This window comes from Erpetoichthys calabaricus, chromosome 5 (assembly GCF_900747795.2).
Source record: "Erpetoichthys calabaricus chromosome 5, fErpCal1.3, whole genome shotgun sequence".
NCBI classification, from domain to species: domain Eukaryota; kingdom Metazoa; phylum Chordata; class Cladistia; order Polypteriformes; family Polypteridae; genus Erpetoichthys; species Erpetoichthys calabaricus.
Genome location: NC_041398.2, coordinates 47,452,621 through 47,463,880, shown reverse-complemented (window position 1 = coordinate 47,463,880; position 11,260 = coordinate 47,452,621). Strand labels below are relative to the sequence as shown.

Sequence of the window (11,260 nt, the reverse complement as noted above, 5' to 3'; positions counted from 1 at the left end):
GTTGTGATGGTGTAAAAAGTGAAGTTGGTGTAATTAGTGTTTTCAGCCTATAATTTTCACCTTTATCAAGTTTAATTATTTATTAAATTATTAAAACTACAGCCACTTAAAGAATGAAAATGTTGCAAAATTTACTTTATTGGAAATATAATGTTGCATTTTTATATTTTTCAACAAATAGCCATACTATAGCAGCAAAAATATAGGCCTCAATGTAATATTCAACTGTCAAATTTGTCACACCTGACTTCCATTGCAGGATGCAAAAACATTTTGAAAAATATAGCAACCTCACTATGAAAATACCAAGTGCTTACAAAGATCATGAGGTATGAACACACAACAGCACCTACTCTGACCTAAGAACATTCTTGGACAAAAGAGCAACATTCTTTGAACACAGTATTACAAAACCATAATGAACATGTTTTCAACAGCACATAGTCAACAAAAATTTAAAACAAAACCTGAGAATGTTTAAAATTGAAACAGCGGTTTATGGATTAAATAATAACATGGGTTTAAAAAAAAAAAATGGCAGTGGTTTGAAAGAAAAGTGTTCTTAGAAAATGCTGTACTTGAGATTCATTACTTTCCCACTGGTTTTTAGTCCATCAAGTTCAAGGAACAGTTTCTGAAATACTTCGTATGTACATTTTAGATCCTTGGGATAGCTCAGATTCAGAGCGTATATTAAACCCATGAGCAAAGCACAGCACCTTGGGACATCAATACCATCCAGGATTTTGGCTCCCTCGATCAGGATGGTTCCAGTGTTTGGATTCTGGTCTTTAATGATGGCAATCTTCAATACTTGCCTGTCAAGGTTTGCTTCAAATTCTTCAATACTCTGGCAGAACAAATGCAAAAGTATATTAAGAAGTTTAGTAAAACAGAATTGTGTTAATACTGATGACGTTATTTTAACCATTCCAACACACCACCATACACATCTAATTAAATGAACTGGCTCAACATGAGCAGTGAGTAGCATTGCCATCACACAGTAGCTATGGAGACAAATTTAACTCACTTTTTTTGTTTGTTGGGGTCAAAAGTGCCAATATGAAGTATTACAAGAGCACGAAAGCTTACTAGAATCTTCATAGTGGCAAAGTTTGTCAGGTATTAATCCACCAAAAAGAAAAGATGGTGTTTGGCAGCCTAATCAGAAACCTGAATATGTTTGGACTAAGCATTAAGTCAATACACTCATAATTTTTTTTCTCATTTACAAATGGATCAGATCCATTGCCAGGATTTAGCAAAATGCTGTTGTGGTTATTTCTATTATTTAAAGAAGCCTTCTTGCATATATTGTGTTATCCTCTAGCATTATAATGTGTCATTCTTTAGGAAAGTGAGAATGTTTCAACTATTTGTGATGTCAAATTGTGCCACAGTAGAACTTACTTTCAACTTTCAATTCTTTGGTTGAGGTCTACAGAGAAAAATTTCCTTTTTTAAAATGTCATGTCTTACTTTAGGCATATCACAGTGAAAGGTATCAAAACAACAAAAAATTAAAAAATAACCACTTTATAAGTGAAACAGGTTTTCAGTAACAATTACAGCCATCTATAGCAGGTTTTTGTCTGGAATATTAAAGTGTAGATTCCACGGTGATAAATTACTTACATTAAACTCCTTGAAGAGGTCCTGTTCCTTTTCTCCAAGGTAGACAACCAGGCAACGAATGGCCACCTCTCTCCGTACTTCAACTGTATTGTTCTAATTGAGTAAAAAGAGAAAAAAGAATAAAATTAAATTCCAATATGACTAATCCAAAAGGGTGACAAGTCAGCAAGCTTAATTTCAAAGACAAGTCTGATTAGTTGTCACACCTCTAGAAGCCGATTCTTAATGTGCCTTATCCTCAATCCTGAAGTTCCTCCTCTAGATGAGACTACATCCATTAATTTGGTCAAAACAGTCAATGGTCAGACAGAAAGAGCTCTATGCAATTCAACCTTTAAGACCAAGACAAACTTGGACAAAATTTATAATATTGCACTGATTCCATCCCCCCTGCAGATTTTATAAGCAAAGGAACATTTTACAATCCAGTTGAGGCAAAGCACACACATATGATGATGGTGGTGAGTTTAACATACATCCTGATTAAAATGGCTACTTTGAATAATTGCAAAAAAGGCACAAAAATGAAAATAACAAACAGCAATTTTAAGAAAAATGGCTGTACTGCTTCGGAGTATACTCTACTTATTTTCCAGTTGTTAAGTTTAGAGTCAAAGAAAGATTATTACAATTAATGAAGTATCTTCTCAAAATGGCATCAGGCTTACATGCAGTAAGGCAATATTGCATCTAAAATCCTTAACCAACATTGAAACGCACGTGAGAAATCATTAGCGGCTCGAACAAAAAAAAGTAATGTTGAGAAAATATGGTAAGATGGACGACACTAAATTTCACTAGAGCTATTCAACCGGTTATGCAAAATAAGTAAATTATATGTTAGAGCAATGTAAATAATTATTATCTTGAAATTGCTCCTCAGTCACTTAGCTTTAACCTGTTCATCTGCCTAATGTTAGACAGCCATCACGTTAGCCTGCCTGAATCCGTAGCTTAACCTCTACAGACGGAAAGTAACTTTACTAGTCCTATCAGCATTGCGCAAATAAAAATGCAGGATTATTGAAGGAGAAATTAAGTACTATTCACCTTTGACAGCAATTAAAATAGCTGCTCTATCACTCACCGTAGCTGTTTGTTTCACTTGCAATATGGCGTTACGATCTTCTCACAGCATGTTAAGTGGGAGGAGTTTCGTGCCCACTCATGAAACAGAGAAATTAAGTAGACATAACGTTAGATTAGGTTAGATGAACTTGAATTTTGTTTTTCAATAAATGAAAAAAGGAATTTGAGTTTAGATTACTTACAAGTCTAAGCTAAAATATGTACTAATATAATTCTTTCACGTCAACACATTAAATAATGTTTTCAAATTAAAATGTTTAATAAAATCATTGAAGTTGAATTTTTAACCTAATAGAATGCACTTGATTAAGTGGTGGTTAGAGGTCCCTTGAATTGCTTTTTACAGTGTGGGAAATGAACATGGGTAATATGTTTATAATCATTCTCACTAAAATACACTGTCAAAATATATTAATGAGCAAACTGAGACACATTGGCCTTTAGGAAATATCAAAAAGCGTATGCGCTGTCATTTAGGACAGAATGCATTGTTAACTTGACGCACTCTCTCTCCAATTGTATCCGGCTGCAGGTCGCAGACACGGCCTTCCACGCCCCCGGCCTTCCACGCCTCCTGCCTTCCACGCCACGCCCCCAGCATTCGCGTCCGTCCTCTGTCACATCGCTTTCGTTGAAAAACTAGTAACGTTGATTTACCATGTAACCCTAAAAGACGATATTAATATGACTTCCTGCAATCACGAGGCAAGAATCCGAGTTTCTCTTTATGGTATTACTGTCGTGTTTACTTTAAGAAACAAAAAACAGTTTTATAATTTATGAGTCAGGATTCGATAGTTAAAAGAAAGAGGGCATAACATATTTTTAGATTAAGGAAACCCCATACTAAATATGAATGTGGATACTCTAACTGCTATTATAGTGAATTCTATCATTCAAAATATTTGAAATTATTTTTATGGTACTTTTGTACTAAACGGCATGTCTGACATTATTTCTGGAACCTCGTTCAATAAAGGAAAATTCCGTTAATGACATTAATTTATTATGTTACAAAATAAATGATGATCAGTAACACAACAAAGCAATCAGCAGGCATGAAAATGAAGGTCTAAACTTTCGAGTTCAAAAGAAACTTTTAAAATTGTTTATATTTAAAAAAATTTTAAATGATCCAGCTTACTAATAGAGTTCATACTTTCATTTCCATTGTCTGTCTTGACTTGTGTTTTCTTAATTTTGTTCAACGCTGCTGCTATAATGTTGATAAATTTCAAGTGGAATTATTAAACTTTCAAACGTTTACCTGGTTTTTTAATTTTAATGCATAATTGTTCTGCCTGGGACCCTAACTTATAAATATGTACTTATCAAAAAAAGTGAAGCGAATCTCTCAAATTGCTTAATAGATATTATATCGTTTGTTTTTCTAAAGAAATGCAAACATTTGCATTATTGAAAGTTGCACTTCCATAAACCGTCGTTTTTATTTTTTTTGGAACTGAACTAACAGATTTTAAACTTAACTTTAAAAATGTTGTGTTTGGGTCGATACAATAATTACAAATCAATTTTTTAGTGATTTTAAATCATTTAATCGCCATATACCATTTCTTGTATTAGGAATTTGTCATTTGTTGCATACCCCAACTTAATCTCCAAACGGAGATTTACTTTTTTGTAAATAAGATTATCGTTATTAGGTCATCGGTCTCACTGCCTGCTCATGATTCTTTCTATAGTGTGTTCAGCTGTCTTTGACCACTTTGTGCCTGCGTGTGTCATCGTTACCTTAATAAATGCTAGCTTGATTTCTGGTTGTGTTCCTGCTGCCTTGAAACACGCTGTGGTGCAGAAACGTATTATAAAAAACAAAATAAGCACCCTCTAATGTGTCAAATTTCAGGCCAATTTCTAAACTGCCTTTTTTATCTAAAGTCTTTGAAAAAGTTGTCCTAACTCAAACATTTCTAGATGAAAATAGTATTCTGGAAAAATTCCAATCCAGATACAGATGTTCCTGCAGCACTGAAACATCCTTGTTAAAGGTTAACAGTGACCTCTTCCCAATTACTAATCCTGTAGATTCTGCCATTCTTGTACTGCTAGATCTTACTTCAGCTTTTGATGCTGTGGATCTTATGATTCTTATATCCTGCTTTGAACAGTATAGTCATCCAAGGTAATGCCCTGAAATGGTTTAAATCTTATCTAAGAAATAGGAATGTTTCTATTCATTTGCGTGAGTTCTCACCCTCTGTAGCTCCCCTTACTTGTGGGGCTCCATCCTTGGACCAGCTAACTTTTTGATAGGCATGTTACCTTTAGGCTCCACTGTTAACAAGTATGGCTTCTCTATACTGATGACACTTAAATATATTTGCCACTAAAATCAAAGCAAGAAAATACAGACCCTCCATGTGTGCTTGAATGATATTAAAACCTGGATGGCAATGCATCTTCTTAAACTAAATGATAATAAAACTGTGATCATGGTGTCCAAGAGTTAAGAAAGTTTGAGTGTCTCTGATATTGCTCTTGGACCCCTTTCCATATACGTATCATAAAGCTTCAGTTAGCCCAGGTGTGATCTGTGACAGCTCATTCAAACTCGACAGACAGATAAATTGTGAAGTTAAATGAAGCTTTTTCCAGCTGAGACTTTAAGGTAAAGGCTTTTCTTTCTTTCTTTGATCTTGAAAAGGCCATCCAAGCTTTTACAGCATCTCATTTGGACTATTGCATTTCTTTGTATGTAGGTATTGGTCAGGCCCTGTTACGACGCCTACAACTATTCCACAACTTTGCTGTTCACTTATTGAAGGCTCTCGTAAGTGTGGCCATATTTCACCAATACTGACCTCACTTCACTGGCTTCTGGTCTATTTCAGAATTGATTTTAAAATTCTATTTCTTGTTTTCAAATGTTTGAGTGGATCAGCCCCATCTTGCCTCTTGGAACCTCTTCACTTGTATGTGCCAACAAGATCCCTGTGGTCTACTAGCCCGATGCTCTTAGTTGTGCCGAGGTCGAGGCTGAAGCAAAGGAGGAATCGGGTGTTTGTGGTGGCTGCTCCTTTTCTCTGGAATGGCTCTCCTTATTATATTAGGTCTGCTCCATCACAGGCCATTTTTAAGTCATCATTAAAGTCTTATTTGTTCTTGCTGCCATTTGACCCTGCAAGAGGTTGACATTGTTTGTATATGTTGGCTCACGTACATTCAGGATTATAAATATGTATATATAAGTTTATCTTTTATGTAATGGCTAGTTATTCTTGCAGTTTTGTGATGTTTACATACAGTATATTTGAACTGCTCCTTTTACTCTTTCTTGTACAGCACTTTGGTTCAGTTCTGGCTGCTGTTGTAAATGTGGTTTATAAATAAATATTGCCTTGCCCTGCTTTATAAAACATTATTTTAATACATAACACTAAGACAATGGACTGTAAAGATGAAGTTGGTTTGCAACATTTATTACAAAAAAGTTAAAGAATATATAAAATATAGAACAAGAATTGTAGGTTGTAACTGAACAATGAGGGACATGTATGTTTGTTACATTTTCTCACAAAACTCAGTCATTTTCCTTTTTCCTCTCACATTAATCTAAAAACAGATGCATGTCTTCCATATGTGAAAAAAAAATGTCTAAAGACATATTCCCTCTCCTCTTCTTCTGGAAATTCAGATAGCAAATCAAATTTCTGAAGGGCCTCCTCAGTGTCGTCTTTGTCCATTGACAGTAATGCAGGGAGTGAGATTCGCCCTCTGAACACAGAAATGTTCTCAGCACACCACTTCTGTGCCTCGGTGAAATGCTGAAGGATTCCATGCTGCTGTAATACATTATATTAAAAAAGAAAGAAAGAAAATTCTTTAAATGGTCATCATAAAGCTCATAGCCTTTTCCTCCACATTTACAAGGAATGTAAGGAAAGTAAAAAAAATAATGTACAGTAAATTTAATTTATTATACATTATTAACATTGCTGCTTTTGATCACAGATTCTACAAGTCTTCAATGTTTCTTACAATACACTATTATTAATACAGCACACAATGCATTTCAAATGTTTTAAGGCCTTTAAGAGTTGTACTAGTACTACAGTTTGTCAGAAGATATAAAACAGGTTTTTAGTCTTTTGGGCTTTGACTCCTACTGCTTAACGATTAACAGTCGGCATCTGAGACAAGCATTAAGTCTTTTTATACATTTTATTCACTATACCACAGGCATTGTAAGCCAACATCAACAAAATGTAATTTATCTTTCTTATGGAAGTTTATAAAATGATGTGTCTGTACCTGCTCATCAGTGCCCTGTGCTGGATGTTGGAGAAGGGACGCTGACGTTTCTTCTGAAAGAAAAAATCTGAAATCTGCAGAATGCAGTGCTATGGAACAGAATAGCAAGACATTTGTTCATTTCAGATGTAGTGCCAAGTCTTTACTCTGTCTTCTCATTAATGGCTCAATACAGTCTAAACCTAAAAACATAGAAAATAATATTTACCTAAGGAAATGTTAAAAAAAGAACCAAAAGAATAAGCACAAAAAATGACCCTGTCCTGGCTGTCCATTGTTTCTGTACCTTCTAATTTTTTGTTTGGTTCTTGGCCTTCATTTAGAAGGGCGTTTGCTCGCTCAGTTTGATGTGAGCAGTTACTTCAGTGATTTCAAAAAGAAGCACTAAGTTTATAATGGTAAACATTTGGACTATTTGTCTTTGATTTACAATATGGCTAAGTATATTTGCCATATTGCTGCAGAACTAAATTAGAGTTATTAAAGGAAATTTAAATTTCATTTACCCCTTGGTGCTGGAGTTCTCAAGTAACATTCTACACCAGCTCTTCCACAAAGCCAGCATGTCATTCTAAAGAGGACTGAGCAGAGTCACGTTCTTAAAAGGAGTTTAATGTTACAAAAATATTTATGCAAACCATTATAAACATACATTTAAATGATCTGGATTTTGAAAGGTAGGCGTTTCTGGAACTTCAAAACCACTATGGACAGTATGTTGAAATTAAAAAAAAAACAAATATAATAAAATAAGTTAAACATAACACAAATATCTAACACAAATTGTAGAAGGTGACAAAAATGGGAACCAGCAACCAGATATAATCCTCCCTCTACAAATACTACAATGAAAGAAGAGAGGACTAAAGTTGAGACACAACTCATTAAAATTGAAGGGGGCCTCGAGGATGAAATACAGAGACACCACAAAATGGTCCTTTGGAAACCTGGACACAACATTAAATACAGACATACAAAAAATGATAGTTACAATATGAAATGGTCATACCATCAACATGGAAATTCCACAGCCATGGCTATTCATTTGGATTGGAAAGCCCTAATACATCCATCCATCCATTATCCAACCCGCTATATATCCTAACTACAGGGTCACGGGGGTCTGCTGGAGCCAATCCCAGCCCACCGCAGGGCACACACACACCAAGCACACACCAACACACCAAGCACACACTAGGGAGGCCCTAATACAAGGGGTAAAAAAATTTAAACAAAGAAAAATATTAAATACTGGCATACAATAAACTGTTGACAATGACTTTTAAACAAAAACAACAATGGAATTGGCCACTTGGGACACACCCTGTGTTACATCTGTAAATAGTAAAACCTGCCAAACAACGGAAAATGCTCAGCTTTTTAACCTGTATTTAAAAAAAGTTCCAGTTCAGAAATCTAAACGTCAGTATTGTTTGCAAGCACACACTCTTAGCATACCCTGCACATATACTACCTGCATACTTGACAATGTGGCCTTCATGACTCTGAAGGTGACGTAGCAGGATACTGTAGTCTCTGTGCTTTTTACAAAGAGGGCACTTGGATTCATTTGGATATTTAATCAATGTTATCAAAGTTGTTTTTATATTCTCTGCCTTTATGGTGAAATGTGACTGTGGAAATCAAGAAAAAAATAATATGTAATACTAATTTGGCAGAAAGCGCTAACGTGCTTTTATAAATAGCTAACTTAACTAAGTTATGATAAGATATTTAACATACGTTAATGACGACGATAAACATAAATACCTTTCATATTGTACACTAACATTGCAGATTCTCTACATAGCATCTCATAAATAAGTGAAAAAGTTAATATAGATGAAATAATACGGCAAATATTAAAAAGAAACAATACAAGAGGTAAAAAATAATTAAAACGATATGCTTAAAAATAGGATATGTCAGTAATGACGATAAACAGAGAACACTTGGATTCGCTATACTGTATATAATCGTACATCTCATTAGTTTTGTTTAATGGATCTAAAGTTTCTTTAAATATACTGAGCTTTTTATTCTGTGAGTCCATACCTGGTTCTGTTGTGCCATTGTTCCGTGTGGGAAAACGTTTTCAGCTCCTTTTCTTTTTCGAATTGGAAAAACTGTACAGCAGCTCTTCTTCTCTTTCTACAGACTATAGGCAGTTGTGGGGCGGACTGTGGAAGGCAGGAGGCGTGGAAGGCCGGGGGCTTGGAAGGCCAAGTCTGCGACCTGCAGCCGGACCCTTCTCCTCTCTCGCGACGTCACGAAAAAAAAGAAACAGCACAGTCCATGCAAACTCATATCCTCCTTAGTTTTTGACCTTATGATTAATTGTCAATATCAAATCAATAAAGTCATTTTAAGAAGATGACAAGTCTGCTATAGTCAGTTCAATTAACGCTCCTTTTAAAAGGTTTTCTTATACAGAATATTTGAACAGAAACTCAATGATACGGGACTCGCGAGTAGTAACAAATAATATGTGACACTGAGAAATTATAATTCCTAATAACGGGAAAAAGTAAAAACTACGACTTCCTAAAACGGACACTGTAAATGTAGGCATTTCAATAAATAATTTAGGAGACTTGTGTGTGCATTTCAGTACCAATTTAAGAACTACGTAGGCTACCTGTTGTACTTTAAACAGTACCTCAAGCAGCACTTAACAGTAAATAATCTAATAGTCTAACTGGACAATGACTGACTGAAACGAAGATGCTGCGCCGCTACAATAAAGGTTCACACTGTCATTCTGCATGTTTAGAAGGCGCTGATTGGCTGAAACTGTTTATAGCGAATTGTCTCAAATTGGTAGTGCCGTATAGCGATCAGAAACGGAAAGACACATTTAGGCATGCTGCACAGTAGTTTGTTTTTGTACAATACAAATTCAGTACGGCACCAGTGTCTCCAAACACACAAATATGATGCTTATTACGTTTTACAGTGAAACTCTTTACATACACAATATAATTAGGGACGTGTGCCCCCTGCCCGATTACGACGGCCCAACCTTCCCTCGACAGCTCGATTTGCTCGCCATCCGTCCAAGCTGAAAATATTGTTAAATAGAGGAATTCAAAAAAAACCCTTTCACAAGTGGAGGATCAACGACCCGAACCCCTGGTGTTTTTACTGAGAGAAAGTTGTTAAAATATTGACTACTACTCCTGTTCTTACTGTGGCGGATGTGGAAATATGTTGTTTGACATATACACGTTAAATTGGTTTAATTGACACGAGAGTATCATTGTTGTATTCTCCTAATGAAGACGAAAAAATTATATCAGAAGGTTGCCGGTTCGAATCCTGTAAATGCCAATAGGGACTCTGCTCTGTTGGGCCCTTGAGCGAGGCCCTTAACCTGCAATTGGTGAGCGCTTTTTGTAGTGAGAAAAGCGCTATATGAATGCAAAGAAGTATTATTAAAATACTTAAAAGACCATCACAAGGTAACATTTAATACACTTGTTTCATTTGTAAAACACGTAAAGGGTCACAATGCTTCAGTTTATTTACTATAAAAAATAGACACAGGGATATAAGGTCCTTTGGCCTCTAGGAAAAAAAGAAAAAAACGACTGCATTTACTTTGTTTGAGCAATTGCTGACAATTTTGTTTGTTTTTCTTTTGAACATTGTCGTTAGAAAGTGCCAGTGCGGTGGGTGTCTTATTTCTCTTTGTGTTGCTTTTTGTGGGAGAGCCAATCACATTCATGTAAGCCATTGTTTTCACCCGATTCTATTAAGCAATAATGAGCAACTTGAAAGCAGATCATGATCATTCTACAGTACAGTAAAGCAAAAATATTAGTAATAAAATATTTCAAAAAACAGCAAATACAATACAGACATGCATTCAATTCAAATGGCATATACAGTACTTGTTTTTATTGTAAGGATTCTAATCTTAATCTGACAGCCCTGGTAAAAGCCAAAATGCAGATCTATCTTTTATATATGAAAGATGACACAGAATATAATGCTGTACTGTATATGTATGCATGATACTCGGCAGGTGCAGGGATTTCTTTCTGAAGCACCAATCCCGAGGAATGAAAATCTACTGAAATATCAACTGGAGTCGGTTTCCTACCATTGCCAAAGTAAGTAGGACGCAAGTTCCTGTCAGCCCCATGTACTACAGCGTGGACAGCGAGAGATTATTCAGTTTGGCTTCTAATGTGATCAATGAAAAGAGAAACAGAATTTCCTGTGACAAGGCAGAGATGCTCTTGTTCATTAAGAAAAA

The 11,260-nt window shown here is 35.4% G+C and overlaps 2 long non-coding RNA genes across 3 annotated transcripts; both read right to left on the bottom strand.

Moving 5' to 3' along the window:
• Positions 1-213: 213 nt before the first annotated feature.
• Positions 214-3,042, bottom strand: LOC114665987 (uncharacterized). The gene is made up of 3 exons (XR_003718496.2): positions 2,726-3,042; positions 1,639-1,731; positions 214-850 (listed from the first exon to the last, which is right to left on the bottom strand). It is a non-coding gene; the product is annotated as an uncharacterized LOC114665987 (long non-coding RNA).
• A 4,641-nt stretch (positions 3,043-7,683) lies between these two features.
• On the bottom strand, positions 7,684-10,925 carry LOC127527957 (uncharacterized). 2 transcript variants are annotated; one of them, XR_007935149.1, is made up of 3 exons: positions 9,055-10,925; positions 8,474-8,633; positions 7,684-7,946 (listed from the first exon to the last, which is right to left on the bottom strand). It is a non-coding gene; the product is annotated as an uncharacterized LOC127527957 (long non-coding RNA). The 2 variants fall into 2 exon arrangements; XR_007935150.1 differs by lacking the exon at positions 8,474-8,633.
• Positions 10,926-11,260: the final 335 nt, after the last annotated feature.